The 16,441-nt window shown below is 44.5% G+C and overlaps 1 pseudogene; it reads left to right on the top strand.

The window, feature by feature from the left end:
* Nucleotides 1-10,897, top strand: LOC125412845 (kinetochore protein NDC80 homolog pseudogene; annotated as a pseudogene).
* Nucleotides 10,898-16,441: the final 5,544 nt, after the last annotated feature.

Consider the following 16,441-nt stretch of genomic DNA (forward strand, 5'->3'; position numbering starts at 1 on the left):
ATGAAGAGAAGTCAGGAAAGCACCAAACTATACAAAGATGATGTTTTCTCCACCGGGGGCTTAGATGAAGCAGAAATAAAGATCCAGGAGGACTTCCAAGGTCATGAACCAGGGTAAGACTTGAAAGAGGGATGGGTTATTGCAGAAAGAAAGGGGACCAGCAGAGGGGAACAGAGGTGTCAGGGAGGGTAGAGTATGAAGACCAGCAACCACAACATATGTCTGAAAATGTCACAGTGGAAGCCATTTCTCTGCGTAAAGATCATTCCCCAGGACTGGTTAAGTTCCTCTGAAGACAAGGCACATGGTACAGCTAGAGGGAAGATGGATGCGGTGACAGGTGAAAGACCTGGATAAATCCAGATCCTCCTAGCAGGAAAAAAATAGAGCCAAAAATCTAGCAGGAAGAGAAAAATCAGAAATCTAGGATTAGCCAGTTCAGGGTTTCAGGAACTAGCTGAAGATAAAGTTAGAGTGTAATCTTGAGAAACAGGGAGTTTCCCCCTAGTAATCATTATTGGTATTTTTGGAATACTGTGTTTCAGGAACTAGCTGATTATGACCTTGAGAGGCAGGGAGTTGCCCCTTGTGACCATCACTGGTATTTTCGGAATTTTCTGTGACACCCTTCCTGCCCCTTTCGGATTACTGGGCTGTGGTTTCTTCCCTTAAAAACCCCTTCTCCCAGCTTCTCGGGGTCGAACTCTTCCCCTGCGTGGATTATGAGTCTCGGCCCCAGTGCACTGGTTCCCGTCTTGTTGTCCTGTCATTAAACCTTGTGTGATTGCAGCAAGGACGGTCTCTCGTGAGTTACTGGGGGGTCGTGTTATCCCGAGAGGCTTGAGTGAGAGTTTCCCCACACTGGGGGTCTTTCAACAGAACACATGTCATTTACAGTTGGCTCTCTATAGCTGTGTGTGATGGTGCTGGTATGGAGTCCAGAGGTTTGAGCACAAAAGCATGAATAAAGCCCCAAGATCTTTATCAGTGTTGGGGGTGGGGTAGGAGGACCAGTTATGACAGCAATGAGAAAGGCTAGACAACACTGCAGTAGTGTAGTTTAAGATTTAGATAACTGGGTTGTCTATTCATATACGTATTTAAAATAATCGATTTAGCAGTATATTTTTATATAAAATTGTATTTATTAAATCTCATTTTTGTTATCCATCTTGTTTACTGTAGGGCCCATGGGTCTACCCCTGCTCCTGGGGTTCATCTTGAGGACAGTTTCTGGTCAGCCAGCTAAAACTTCCTGTTTTTTCCTGCGCTCTCTCTGCCCCACCTGGTGATTAGCTGTAGGGCATTGTTTACTCCATCTTGGGTGTGGCATTTTCCCACCTGCTTGGGGGGAATTCCTTGTGCAGCAGCCAGGTTTATAAGGATTTCCCCAAGGTTGAATAAATGGCATTCGGCTGATCTCCTTTTGAATGACCCAGGTCTTCTTGTGTGTTCTTTCAGTCTCCAGGCCTTTGCCCGGCTCGCATGTGGTACAGTGGGGCGTGAACTGTACCGAGAGGGTAACACAGACTCGGGTGTTACAATTGGAGGCACCGCTGGGATAATCAGGAATTACAGTTTACATGTCAAATTATAACATAAAATGTAGAGATAAATTCTCTCTGACATGAATTCTTAGAGAAAATGAGGGTAATTTTTTTAAAAAAGAGTTTTTTTAAAAAACCTATTAGAAGTACTGCAAAATATCTTAGGTCTTCAGAGAATAATTTATTTTATTTGACTTTTTCTTGATCTCTGAATCAATACATATTTTAATGGTTTTAACTAATGAATACAGTCGGTATATTAAAAAGTCTTAGTAGAAGCGCATGTCAGATATATATGTATATACATATATACATGTATATATAAGTATACACACACACACACACACACACACACACACACACACACACACACACACTGCGGCTGGCATTCCCCAGGGTTTTGGTCAACCCTAGCGACGTGAGCACTGAGGGCTTGCTGAAAAGCACAGCTTCCCCGGGGCTCCTACAGCCTGTGCTCCCTACACACACTAGTCTTGTCCAATTCCATGCTTCCTCAGTCTTCAAACTACTAAATTTTTCAAGTAATCAGTCCTGTTCCAAGGCTTGCTCTGAGAAGCTGACTTGTCCCGGCGTAATTGATATAGTAGGAGGCAAGTTGGGCAGCAGGATTGTGAATTTCATCTTCACTCCTGTGTGATTTCTTCCACATGCAACCCAGCCCTGCCGACTAGACTCCTTCCTGACACAACCACATTCCTAGTCAGCTGTGACTAACACTCGCTCATCCTCCTCCCTAAGGGCCACCCTCCTCCCCACCAAGTCTCTCTCACTACATCCTGAATCAGGTCCAGGTGATCTTCACCTCTTGGGAGGCTCCTTGGGTAAATTCTGCTCCCCTACCCATAAAGATCCATGAATTGTATTCATCTCGCCTCTGTCCCCCTTCTCATACACAACACATAATGACAGGGCAGACGTAGGAGACTTCCTCTCCCCTCTGTCCCCCTTCTCATACACAACACATAATGACAGGGCAGACGTAGGAGACTTCCTCTCCCCTCTGTCCCCCTTCTCATACACAACACATAATGACAGGGCAGACGTAGGAGACTTCCACAGAGACCAGAGCTCTGAAACTCAGCCAGACACGTGTTGCCTTGCTGAGGACGCAGCCTGACTTCCTGAAGCTTCCTCTACAGTTCCTGGCTCTGTCCCTGAAGCCATGGTCCAGTTTTTTTCATGCTGTCTGTTTGTAATTGAGGGAACTCAGAAGGCACCTGACTTTAGTGCATGTACAACACACACACACACACACACACACACACCACAGTTGGCTCAATGCTCAATACATGTTTTTTTTAAATTTTTTTATCTTGATTGTTTTATTTGAATTTTCCTTTTAATTCCTTGAGTATTTTAGGAAGTCAAACTTCAGGTCTATGTTTTGAATCTTAACATCACAGAGACCATCTTTCTGTCTGTACACAGTCACCTTACTGGATCTTGCAAAATCTCCATCTTGTAGTTTGGTCAAGGCTGAATCATCTTCTCATCTTCTTCTCCCCACTTCTCTCTCTCTCTCTCTCTCTCTCTCTCTCTCTCTCTCTCTCTCTCTCTCTCTCTCTCCCTCCTTTACTTCCCCCTTCCCTCCCTCTTCCTTCTCTTCTTTAGAATTCTGGAAGTAAGAACCCAGTAAACATTGGTGGCTGGCATTTAATGGTTTGTCTCTTCAGGCTTCTGTGCAGGTCTGGCCCCTGCTGAGATGACAACACATCCAGAATGGGTCTACCTCTCCTTCCTGTGCTTCGGATCAGGATGAGCATGCTCAGGAGCTTTCTTTCAGTTGGTGTTAAAGCATGTTTCACAGCAAGCCAGGAACCCGCTTCTGATTGGCCAACTCAAGTGATGTCATTTGCTCCCCCACCATTCCATCCTTTCTTTGCAGCTCTTGTTCTGATTTCTTGTTTTGCTTTCAGTGCTGCTTTCTTCTACTTTCACATTAGCACACCAAGTTTGCTCATCCATCTTACTGAAAAATGCAGAGCTAGTTTTCAGCCATTTTCATCGTGTACCTGGAGCAGGACCTGGTGATGATCATTTTCTAAGGTCTTTGACCTATTGTGATCGTTCCAAAGAGTTACTATTTATCTTCCATAGAAAGGTCCTTCTGTCCCAACTGCCTTGCTTTTGCCTGGAATGCATGGTCTTCCTCTTAAAAATATTCTGTACCCTCCCTCTTGTTTTTCTCTCATAGTCACCCTTGGTTTTGTTTATCGTCTTTGGGACTTGGCCCTCGCTGCTGAAATCATTCTTCACGTGCTGTTAGTAATACAATGTCCACCTTATGGCGTACTTCTGTAATTTTCAATAGTGTTTATTGTGACTACAACTAATAGTTTTCAATAGGGAGTTATATTGATTCAAAGTTGTCATCTGTTGGGGGCACAAAGGTCACTGTGCCCACTGAGTCCTAGGGAAGCACAAATGTTAAACATGCCGGGGCCTCTCCTTAATGGAGGAGACAGAAATCCTGTTTTCCAGTCCAGCAGGCTGGCAGTAGATACTTTTATGACCCGGTGACCTTGCTCTATCTGTGTCAGCAGACCTCACCCACCTTTTGCTGTAGAGGCAGCCCTCACCCGAGTCCCCAGAATATTTATTACAGACCCTCCCTCCCTAGACCTTTACCTTTAGCTACAGAACCCACCTTCACAGTCACATACGCTTTGTAAAGCAGGTCCTAATTAGTCACAAGTTCAGCTTTATTGTGCATCTGGAATCAGAATGATTGTTGCCTGGAAACTTTGCCCTGAACTGTACTGTGTTTTAAATATGCTGGCAATGAACAGCCCGGTAACAGACTCCAAGAGTCTGATCCAAGTTGACAAAGTCCATCTGAGCTGAGTTTTAATTCTCATCTCTTCAGTTATGCTTCCCTGCCTGGACAAGGTCCTCCTCAGTCATCACAAAATGACTTGAAGCAAGGCTGAAACGTGGGATGAATTTACCATCGGGACCATCTTTTGACGTGCATGGCTTGACTTTTAGGTGGGGTGACCACATGGTGATGTTCTGTGCACACAGCTTTGCACGTCAGCAAGCCTCTCTGCAGAGCATAACTGTCACAGTTACCCTTCTAAACCTCAGGTTAGGTGTGATTGTTAGGTGGCCTCTATTTCTGGAATTGGGCAGTTTGTTCCAGATGGAGCTTTTATGGCCAGGGTATTCCAGGAGATATTGCTGTGTCTAGAGACCAGGCAGTGACAAACGGATTGACTTTTCCATGCGCTTAACTAAGCTTGCAGTGTGACAGACTCTGGGCTTGGGGTCACAGCCCTGGGTATAAGGATGGGCTCTGCCACCTACCTGAAGGGTGACCTTAAGCAAATCCTTTTAGTCTAACGTTACCTTGTTTGACAGAGTCCAGAGCTGGGTAATGGTTCAGGGTGAGAGCCTCATAATCTTGCCCTCGAGAGATGAAGCTGTGCTTGCCTGGAGAGGAAGGCCACCGAGGGCTGCAAACCACAGGCCCGTCCCCAATGACTAGCTCATAGTGCTGTTGTAAGATGTACCCAGATACAGTGAAAACTGTTTCCTGACTTCTAAAACACTGCTGAAATTAAGCATCCCCCTTGAGGCCAGCCTGAGCTTTAGACTGAGTTTTAGGCCAATCAGAGCCACAGAATGAGACCTTGTCTTGGTAAAACCAAATCTTTTTCAAGGGCTGAAGAATTGCTACATAAGCCTGGGACTTGAGTTTACCCCTAAGAAGGCCCCCACCCCCTGTGGAAAGAGAGTACTGATGCCAAGTCCTCTGAACGCCATGTGCGTTACAGCACACCTGTGCTACCCTACACGCCACATGCATAGACATATTAACCACATGCATAAACATACTAACAATGAATGAAAGTCAAAGAAACTCTACGGCCTGGATTCAGATAAGTAAGATCTTTTAAACTTTTCTAATTTCTAAGGAAATTAATAGCCACTTTTTTGGATAAAAACTTCTACTTCAAAACTACAGGAAATTTTAAATAGAATATATTTAATTGCTTTTTTTTCTCTGTTTGTTTGTAGACCCAAAAGAAAGGCTGGAAGCAAAGGAAAGACATTTTTTGTTATGTGTTCCTTTTCAGTCATCTGCTTAATCGGTTTTCAGTCTGATGTTCAGTCATTCTGCATCAGGGCTTTGGGCTTTGGAAAGGTTTTGTAACAACTTGGAGTTTTTTTTTTTAATAGTGACTCAATCCCAGATTTCAGTGCTAGCTTTATTCACTCCTAACCTCCCTATACTCACATTCTTTTCTCTTACCGTGTCGCTGCAGTCATTCATCCAGTTAAAACCCAGTACTTGTGGTGCAGCTGCTATGTAAAGGTAATTATTGTCAATGCAAAAGCTAAAGGTTTTGTCGCTTTGCTGTTTTAACTCTATGGCGATCCACCACCCAGCTCCCAAATAAATACATGGAGACCTATAATTACTTATGAACGCCCTGCCTTAGATTGACTTGTTTCTAGCCAGCTTTTCTAACTTAAATTTATCCCATTTCTCTTTAACTACATTTTACCTCTGGGCTTCTTACTTTTCTTTATTTTATATCTCTTCCCATCTTATTCTGTGGTTGACTGTGTGACTGGGTGGCTAGCCCCTAGCATCCCTCTCCCCTTCTCCTTTTCTTGCTACTCCCTCTTCTGTTGAGCCTAGATTTCTCCTATTTATTCTCTCTGCTTGGTCCTCCCAATCCTCCTGCCTCGTTAGTAACCATTCAGCTTTTTATTAGACCAGGTGTTTTAGACAGGCAAAGTCTGCAGCTTTACAGAGTTAAACAAATGCAACATAAAAGAATGGAACACATCTTTGCCTAGTTAAAATAATATTCCATAACAAAAGGCATGAGCCACACTGTGATTTACTGGGTAACAAGCGGCACAGTCGCTACTCCCCGGGAGCGTGTTAGATGAGTGCTATCCCAGGAATTCTTCGTGCTGCGCTGGGAGGAGACAGATAGGACTGTCATAAGGAAACTGGATATGAGGAGGAGAGATGAAGAATTCTGAGGGATGGGCTCATTCAGGAGCCACTCCCAGGAAGGGAAAGACTTCATTGGAAGATGTGTGCTCTCACTGCCGGGGAGTTTTATTCAGGGAGTGTTTAGGAGGAGGCAGGTTCATGACCTGCTGTGGAGTAACCACCCCAACTTGAAGTAAATGCTGTACTCTTTTACTGTGCTCTATTGCTAGAAGCCATTCACAAAGGAAGGGACTAGACTCTAGAGTGCAAGGAATATGAAGGGATGTCAGTCGTGTTTTAAAATTCTCTCTTTGCCCTCTCATGTGAAACCGGCATACCTGACTCACCCTTCTTGTTCTCTACCACATCTCACCCTTTTATAGAAGTATTAAAGGGAGAATTGTTATCAAATAGTCTCTGCTGGAGATCACAATGTAACAGAGCAGCTGGAGGAGAGATTACAATGTAACGGAGCATGTGGAGAAGAGATTACAATGTAACAAAATTATACAGAGCAGAGATTACAATGTAACAAAATACATGGATGAGAGATTACAAGGTAACAGAGCACATGGAAGAGAGATCACAATGTAGCAAAGTATCTGGAGGCCCATCCAGCACGTCAGACTAATGACTTCGGAAATGCCCTTTGTTCCTAGCAGTCCAGCACACCATCAAGTCAGTTTAATGCTGTGCTAACTGGTTTAAACTGTCAACTTGACACAAAATGGAATCATTTGGAAATGTGGTCTTAAAGGTATTGTCTAGATCAGGTTGGCTTGTAGGCTTATCTGTAAGAATTGTCATGTGAATTGTGACCTAAATGTGTGCAGCGCCTCTGGTAGTGGGAGTATACTCTCCCATGTTCTGTGCCCCGCTACCCGCTGCTGGATAGGGAGACACACTGTCCATCCTGGTACAATCATGCTGTGCTCTGGAACCTTCTGCCACCCCACCTCTCAGCAACATTCTTCCTCCTCTCCATCTCTCCACTATGCTGACCAAGTTCTCTGTTCTGTCCTGTCTTCCAGGAGGAACTGTCCCCCTTTCCCCCATTCCTTCCTTAAACCCTAGACTCCACACTGATCAGAACGTAGACTGTGCTCTCCAGGGCAGAGAAGGTGTTTCCTCCACCTTTATGCACTTGGCACCAACCACAGAGCCTGATGCATAGCTTTCCAGTACCAGTGGCTGAGACACGGGTCAGAAAGCCATGCGCGGTGACCACCCTACATATCCCTCCTGTCAGCACCCCTGCCTCTGCTCTTCTGGTTCTGCTTGGAACACTCACTTTGTGAACCGGTCACTTAATACCATTTGCACCATATTCTGCCTGTGTGTACTTTTTTTTAAGATTTATTTATTTATTATATATACAATGTTCTGCCTGCATGTGTCCCTGCAGGCCAGAAGCTGGCACTGGATCTTATTACAGGTGGTTGTGAGCCACCATGTGGTTGCTGGGAATTGAACTCAGGACCTCTTGAAGAACAATCAGTGCTCTTAACCGCTGAGCCATCTCTCCAGCCCATCACCATGTACTTTTCACAAGAACATTGTACAGAAAGTATTCCTCTTCTTCCTACGATACAAGTCAGTGTTACCACATTGATTGGATAGCTTATTTATTAAGATGTTATTTTTCTCATAGGTTCTTTCTTTCAGAGATAGTTTTCTTTTTTTAATGAATGGCCTAAAGTATCTGTAAGAAAAGAGAAATACGCAGTGGACCTCTAAATTCCTGACACTGTAATAAGGCAACTTGAGTTTCATTGCTGTGATAACTAACATCCCAAGATAGATCTGAAGTTCATCCAATCTGTGGTTTCATCAAAACAAATAACGCCGGCAAGACTCATGAAATGAATGACAAGCAGGTTTGATCAATACCATAGTATTTATTCTGTGTCTTAAGTCCAAGAGAACAATGTTGCAATATTGTTATTTTGAAGTGACTAAAATGATTTATGTATGATGACTGTCACAAGGAAGGTGATGTGTAGTGTTTGTACTAGTGTGTGCCAGACATTGTACTCGCCAAATTACTCAATAAAGGTTTTTAAATTCTGTGTATGCATGTGTGTCTCTACATGGGTATGGCTACAGGAGTGCAGAACAGAGGCATCAGACCCCACCCCGGAACTGGTGTCACAGGCAGTTATGAGTACCCTGACGTGGGTACTGGGAACCAAACTTGGATCCTCTGCAAGAGCATGTTGAGCTCTTAACCCCTGAACCGCATCACTGATCCCCATCGCCTCATTTGGTACTTAGTATTCTGTTGTATTAGTTGGGGCTCCGCAGAGAATAGAGCTAATATATATGTATAAGCGCGCGCGCACACACACACACACACATGCAAGTACATGTGCATACACAAATGCATGCATTATAGAGGCTAGTGAACTTGTGCTGCAGGTTCACAACCATCTCTTCTTTGTAGAAGAGGAAAAGAGAACCCAGATTCCCCAGTAAATATCACCTGTAAGTAACAGGTGACCGTCTCCAAGCTTGGTCTCCCTGACTCAGTTATTTTGTTTTCAATTCACAATCCTGGCCTTTTTTGTTTGCTTATTTGATCAGAATGAAATTTTAAACACAAATATCAAAGTATGTATAGAATATAGACTCATGGCATCTGATATTTTTAGTGGAATTAATTTGAAAAGTGTTTTTAGGAATGAGGAGATGGCTCAGCCAATAGAATGCTTACCATACTAACATGAGGTCCCAAGTCAGGATTCCTAGTGCTTGTGTAAAATCTAGGTAGTGACACATGTCTGCAACCCCAGGGCTGGAAAACAGAGACCGGAAGACTCCTGGGGCTTGCTTATTGCAGAACTCCATGCCACACTCAGCGAAAGAACCTGCCTCAAAAGATAAGATGGGGAGTGATTGAGAAAGACACCTGACTGAATTCTGGCCTCCACGCACCTGTGTACACATATGCATGTAACCTTCACGCATATGTACACCTGCACACAAACACATGCACATGCAAAGTAGGAGAAGACAATAAAATTGTTATTAGTTTATTAATATAAATATTTGTCTTATTACAATAGGTAATCAAGATGCATCAGGCTCTGTGGTTGGTGCCAAGTGCATAAAGGTGGAGGAAACGGAAACACCTTCTCTGCTCTGGAGAGCACAGTTCCGTTTCCACTGGCGGTGCTGGCCACCTCTCCATACAGGAATTAAGATCCCAGGACCTCGACAAACCAGGGCTTTATACCCCTCAAACCAATGGGAGAGCAACCTTTGGAAAGTCAAGCACAAAAAACCTGCATCTGAAAGAAAAGTCTCGATATTTGGTAAAAGAACTAGTGGGCATTCATCCAGGAATAGTCAACTTGGTATATTTTCCAGTTCTGAAAAAAAAATCAAGGATCGAAGACCACTTAATGATAAAGCGTTCATTCAGCAATGTATTCGACAGCTCTATGAGTTTCTTACAGAAAATGGTTATGTATATAGTGTATCCATGAAGTCTCTACAAACCCCCATCAACTAAAGATTTCCTAAAGATCTTTGCCTTTCTTGATGGCTTCCTATGCCCCTCATATGAACTTCCTGACATGAAATTTGAAGAGGTTCCAAGAATTTTTAAAGACCTTGGGTATCCCTTTGCACGGTCCAAGAGCTCCATGTATGCAGTGGGAACCCCTCATACCTGGCTTCACATCGTGGCAGCCTTGGTATGGCTGAAAGACTTCATCAAGATTCATCATACCTTGAAAGAAAGCGCACCTCTACTTGATGATGGGCAGCCTTGGGGAGAAGTAAAGAAGGAATCATATATAATAAGTTGTTTCTGGACTGCACCATCAAATGCTATGAGAGTTTCATGACCAATGCTGACAGCTTTGAAGAGATGAATGCAGAGCTGCAGTCGAGGCTGAAGGATTTATATGAGGTGGATGCGTCCAAGCTGGAGTCATTAGCAGCAGAAAACAAAGCACTCAATGAACAGATTGCAAAATTGGAGCAAGAAAGAGAAGAACCGAATCATCTAGTATCATGGAAGAAACTGAAAACTTCCTTGCAAGCAGATGTTCAAAAGTATAAAACATACATGAGCAGTTTGGAGTCACTTTTGTCCGTCCTAGACCAGAAACTGAGTGGTCTTGATGAAGAAATTGGTAGACTACAATCAGAATGTGAAGCAATGAGACAGGAGAACGCTCGGCTACAGAACATTGTTGATAACCAAAAGTACTCAGTTGCAGACATTGAGAGAATCATGAAAAAAATGAGTTGCATTTGGCAACAGCTTCAGGATTAAACTTAATTTCAAAGTCATAACCTTTGGAATTCTCAGCACCTTTGGGAATCTCATTTCTCTCGATACAGGGTCATCTCAGTCTGCTCAGCCTTTTTTGTAATTGGCTGTGGTATGATGGCGGGTACCCGAACCAACAAGGCAGCCCTGGCATGGTCATACCAGGCCACAGTTCCTGAAAGAACAACGAAGAATATCTTTTCCTCCGAAGGTGCTATTCCATACTACAAAAAGGAAAAGAAAAAAGAAAGAAAACTAAAACAAACACGGGATCTAATAGTGCCTGGGCTCTCAGAGAAATATTCCATAAAAGAAAGATAGGAACTACACTCATATGTATAGGATTCCTTTAAAGTAATATTCATAGCCCCAAAATGTAACAAAGCATAAAGCATTCACAAAGGAAAAAGTTTGATTAATAGAAGCCTGTTCTATCGCCATATATGGCTTAAAGCAGTTCCAGCTGTATAGTTTGAGGAGTAGAAAGATGAATACAAAGAACTAGCTTGGCTCACTGGTCAGTACAAGGGGGTTCCTTACCGGGCTTCACACAGTGCTTTCCGCTTGATTGGGACTCACCAGGAGGCTCATCAAGAGAATGACAGGTGTCATTCTCAGGCTCATCACAGGATCCTTTCTTTCTCATCATTTTCCACAGCCTGAACACATTGCTCTGGTACCCAAATGGGCTTGTCCGTTCCTGGAGGAAAAACAAACAATTCCTCTCACCCTAGCCAACAGGCTAGCCATCTATAGCTTTCATCACCGAGGTGGCTTTCCGGGGGGACACCTTTATAGTTTGTGTTGTTAAGACTGCCCCCATCTCTAAGAGATCACATCCCCGTAGATTGACAGGCAGGCTGGGAAGAACAAATGGCTGGAAAAAACCCTCACGTCCTTCTTCATCATGCCATTTCAATATTTTTGAACTTTTTTGGAGTTGTTTGACCTATTCCCTGCAGCCGCACAGTACCTTTTTCCAAGGGCCATGCCTTTGGCCAATATTTTAAGGACAAAACTGATACATCTGCCCCAGAATCTAATCTACCATCAAAGCCCTTTCCCTCTATAGTTATTCTAAGTTGGGGCCATTCACTTAACTGTGCAACCCAGAAAGCAGCCATTCCAGGGGATCCAAACCCTTGCTTGCCACGGGCTCGTTTATTATTGGTAACCTTGTTGGGAATCAACACTAATTGTGCTATCTGCTCCCCTTGAGGAATTACCACCACCCCCTGTTGGACAGATGTCATAATCTTAATCTCCTCTTTATAGTCTGCATCTACTATCCCAGGATGTATTTGGATCCCCTTTAAAAGGGTACTGCTTCTGCCTAATATAAGTCCCATGGTACCCGGTGGTAAGGGCCCATATGCTCCTGTAGGGAGTGCTTGCACTCCCATTTGTGGAGTTAAGACTGCTCCAGCTGAGGCACAGAGGTCCAATCCTGCATTCCCTGGCGTGGCTCCGACAAGGTCTGCAATGCAAAAGGATTTCTCTGCGAAGGAACTGGACACGGCCTCTGTGGTCCCATGGTCATTGCTCCACACACTGAGGTTTTGAGGCCCTGGAGCAGGGCCCTCTGTCAGTTTCCCTGCTGTTGATTAATGGTACGTGGCAGAAGTTTCCCATCTATATCTGTTTTAGAGAAGCAATCTTTAGCCCAATGTGCTCCCCTTCTGCATCTAGGGCACATGCCAGGTTTCCTCCTTCCCTTCATTATCAGCTGTGGGCATTCCTTTCGAAAATGACCAGGAGTTCCGCAGTTAAAACAGTTACGGCCTCCGGCCCTCTCTCCCAGTCCTCTTATGTTTCTCCGAGGTTGAATAGCTGCCGCTATAACCTAGCCTTGAATGAAATTCCCATCTATATCTCTGCATATCCTGATACATTCATCTAAACTCCTTGTTTTGTGATGGTGTAAAGCTTCCTTACAATATTTATTGGCATTTTCAAATACAAGTTGCTTTATTATAGACATGGCTGTTGTCTCATCTTCAAACAATCTATCTGCTAATTGTAACAGTCTATCTACATAATCTTGGAATGGTTCAGATGGTCCTTGTAAAACTTTTGATAATTGATCCCCAGCTGCTTTGTTAGGTAGGGCCTTCCAAGCTTTAGTGGCAGCTGCAGCTATTTGGGCGAATACTCCTGAATCGTATAGAATTTGTTTCTGCAAATCAACGTAAGTCCCAGCCCCAGTTAACATATCTAAATTACATTGAGCTTGACCCGCTAGAGCATTTCACTGGACCGTTTGCTTACAATTTTCCTGATATTCCCCTCGCCATAGGAGATAATCTCCCCCAGACATAATTGCTGCCAATCACTTGGTGTTAAATTCAGAGCAGAGAAAGATTCTACCATGGCCAATGTGAAGGGTGCTTGAGTCCCATATGCAGCTACAGCTTCCTTTAATTGCTTCATTTCTTTAAATTGTATTGCAAAATGTTGGCAAATTATTTGCTATGGGTTGTTAGTGTCTGGCACCTCCATCACCAGTGCAACCATTTGTACAGGACAGAAACAAACTCCTTTGTTTCGTTCAGTGTTAAAGCCCTTACTTAACTGAGACCACCAACCTTCATCATCATAAACCGGTGGGGCCGAGGGAGTTGGTTGTGAATCTTTTTTTAGTTTACGTTTTCTCAGTTTTCTATAGAGATTTTTTATTTCCCTACGTATGATTTCCTCCTCTTCTTCTGATGAATCCCCACTATCTTCTACAATCTCGAAATCATCAAACTCCTCCCTAGCGACTGACTCTTTTCTGAACAAAGAAGAAAAGATACTGCCAACAGCTCCCATCTTAACTCCTCAATATGTCACCGTTGGCCGGGAACGACCCTGTTTGCTTACCTCTTTATCTCGGCCGAAATTGCCTTGCCTGCACAGCCTGGAACCGAAACCCGAGCGAAGGACTTCAGGATTAACACATACCCCAATCCACCCTCACCTTTGGAGGGCGGCCTCTCAGCGTTCCCTAGTTCCCGATATCTCGGAGGGACCTCCAATTGTCGCGCGCCCTGTCCCCCCCGCCCTGTCACCCCTCTGCTCTCTCCGCGCTAAAACCCAGTTCGCAGCTTCGGGCAAGGAGCTGGAGGTTGAGAATACTCACGCAGAGACAGACCGACACACAAACCTTCCACCGCTGGTACCAAAAAGCTCCCCTTTAATAGCACCTTGGAGGCTTAAATAGCCTGCAGTCAATGGCCAACAGGTGAAAATTCCATCCTCTGATCCTCTAGGCAAAACACAGCTTTTAGTAACTTCCAATAGAAGTTTCCAGATAGGGAAGAGCAGCAGAAGGCCAGGACTCAATTAGTTCCAACATTTCTGCATTAAGATTTGGCTACAAGCCTATGGGGCCAGGGAGTGGAATGTGGTGGTCTGAATAAAAATGCTCCCCCCAGGCTTGTTGGAGTAGGTGTGGCTTTGTTGGAGAAAATGAATCAACAGTCGGGCAGAGGGTGAGGTTTCAAATGTCAAGCCAGGTCTAATGTGACTTTTACTTCTTGCTGCCTGCTGATCCAGATGTGGAACTCTCAGCTACTTCTTCAGCATTGTGTCTGCCCATACACTGCCATGCTTCTTGTCATGATGATAAGGGTCTAAACCTCTGAAACTGTAAGCCATTTCCAATTAAATGTTTTCCTTTATATGAGTTGTCAGGTCACAGTCTCTTCACAGCAATAAAACCCTAATTAAGACAAGCAACTTAGAGAGCAAAGGGCTTATCTTCACTCTCAGACCATCCTCCAGCCCTGAGGGAAGCCAGGGCAGGAACTCAGGCGGAAATCTGGAGTGGGGAACTGGGTAGTAAGATTGTTCTTAACTGCCTTGCTCCTCAAGGCTTGCTCAGCATTGAGGTTTGTTTGGTGTTGGCAAAGAAATCAAACAAGGCCGTTTCCCTTTCCTATAGTGATCTGGTTTTATAAAAGAAAGCAGCTACACCTTACCTCCTGAGGATACTCCCCACTTGGTTTATAAAGTTCCACTTGGCTCTGCTCTCCTACAGCACCCAGGGACAGCTGCCCAGGGGTGGCACCGCTCCCAGGGAGCTGGACCCTCCCACATCAATCATCCATCATGAAAATGTGTCACAAGCTTGCCCACACTCTGGGCAATTTTCTCAACAGAAGTTCCCTCTTTCAAAATGATTAGCTGTTGTCAAGTTGACATAAAAAATCTATCCAGGACACCTCCCAAAGGTCATCCAGTGTAACCATTCAGTGGAGCCAGCCCAAGAAGTAAGCACACACGCTACTGGCCAAACTGAAGGATGGGACTACAGGAGTCAACTGGAGGTGTCAAACTTTAGGGTTTTGTGCTTGCCCTGGTGGCCTTTTCTATTGATCTAGCACAATCTTTCCTGGTAATCCTCCACTTTCTCCCACTGGCAAACTGAATCGTTCCTTAATGTCATCCCATCCTAGAAGTTCATTGTTTTTGTTGTGGCTTTGATTTGACTTTTGCATTTAGCTCACAGAAGGGGTTTGTCCTGAGTCTCAGAAGAGACTTTGGACCTTTAGCAAGACTGGACCTCCAAAGCTGTGGTGACTTTCAGTGTTGACCTAACTGTTGCAGTGATGAGGTCACCGTGAGCCCTGGGGACTAGGTGTGGACTGTAAAGGTTTGAATGTGAAATCCCCTTACAGGCTCATGTGTCCAGCCATGTGGTGGTGCTATCTGGGGATGTTGCAGAACCTTCAGGAGACAGGGCCCAGCTGGAGGAAGTGAGCCCACTGTGGGGATGAAGGGGTGGTGAGGTTTATGTGTTCAAGGCGCCTCTTCTTCCACCCTTGCTCTCTGCTTCTAACTGTCTGTGGGATGGAACCAGCCACCGACTTTCCCGCTACCACAGCCTGGGACAGTTCCTGCAGCCACGTCCTTCCCACAGGATGAGTAAATAGGCTGATTGATTAATTAATTAAATGTATCGAAACGGGTCAGAAACTTAGATCTCTTGCAAAGTTTAACACTTTTGTATAAACTCCCCAAAGAGCATGAAGGGGTGGTGAGATGGCTCAGTAGGAAAAGGCACCACTGAGCCTGACAACCTGAATTAGAGAGAGAGAGAGAGAGGAGAGAGAGCTCTGGTGTAGTTTTCTTATATGAGCTCTGTCTGTACCTAACCAGGCCCTGCTTTTATGGCTTATCTCATCTTACATAGTTTTATTTTCATTTATTTATTTATATGTGACAGAGCTTTGGCTTTCTTGGAACTCGCTCTGTAGACCAGGCTGAACTGGAACTCACCGAGATCTTACCTGCCTCTGCCTGCAAGCACATGGATTAAAGGCGTGTGCTACCATGCCCAGCCCAGCTACTGCATTTAACTTCATTATCTTCTCAGGAACCCCATCCCAAATCCCAAATCAGGGCTTCAACAGAATCTAGCAAAACACATTCCATGGTGGAAGAAGAAACAGGGAAGGACAGTTAGGAGACTGAAGGAGGTGAGGGGTGACAGTGGCCTGAAGTAACGTCTGGGGACCACGTTTGGTTCCTGGGCTATGTGGCAATTCCATTGGGTAAAGCAAAGGCAGGCCGCTGGGGGGATGTGTGTGTCTCAGGTTAGCAGTGTAGGGCTGGAGGTGGGGGGGGGGTGTCTCAGGTTAGCAGTGTAGTACT

The sequence above is a fragment of the Myodes glareolus genome, chromosome 17, assembly GCF_982192425.1.
Source record: "Myodes glareolus chromosome 17, mMyoGla1.1, whole genome shotgun sequence".
NCBI classification, from domain to species: domain Eukaryota; kingdom Metazoa; phylum Chordata; class Mammalia; order Rodentia; family Cricetidae; genus Myodes; species Myodes glareolus.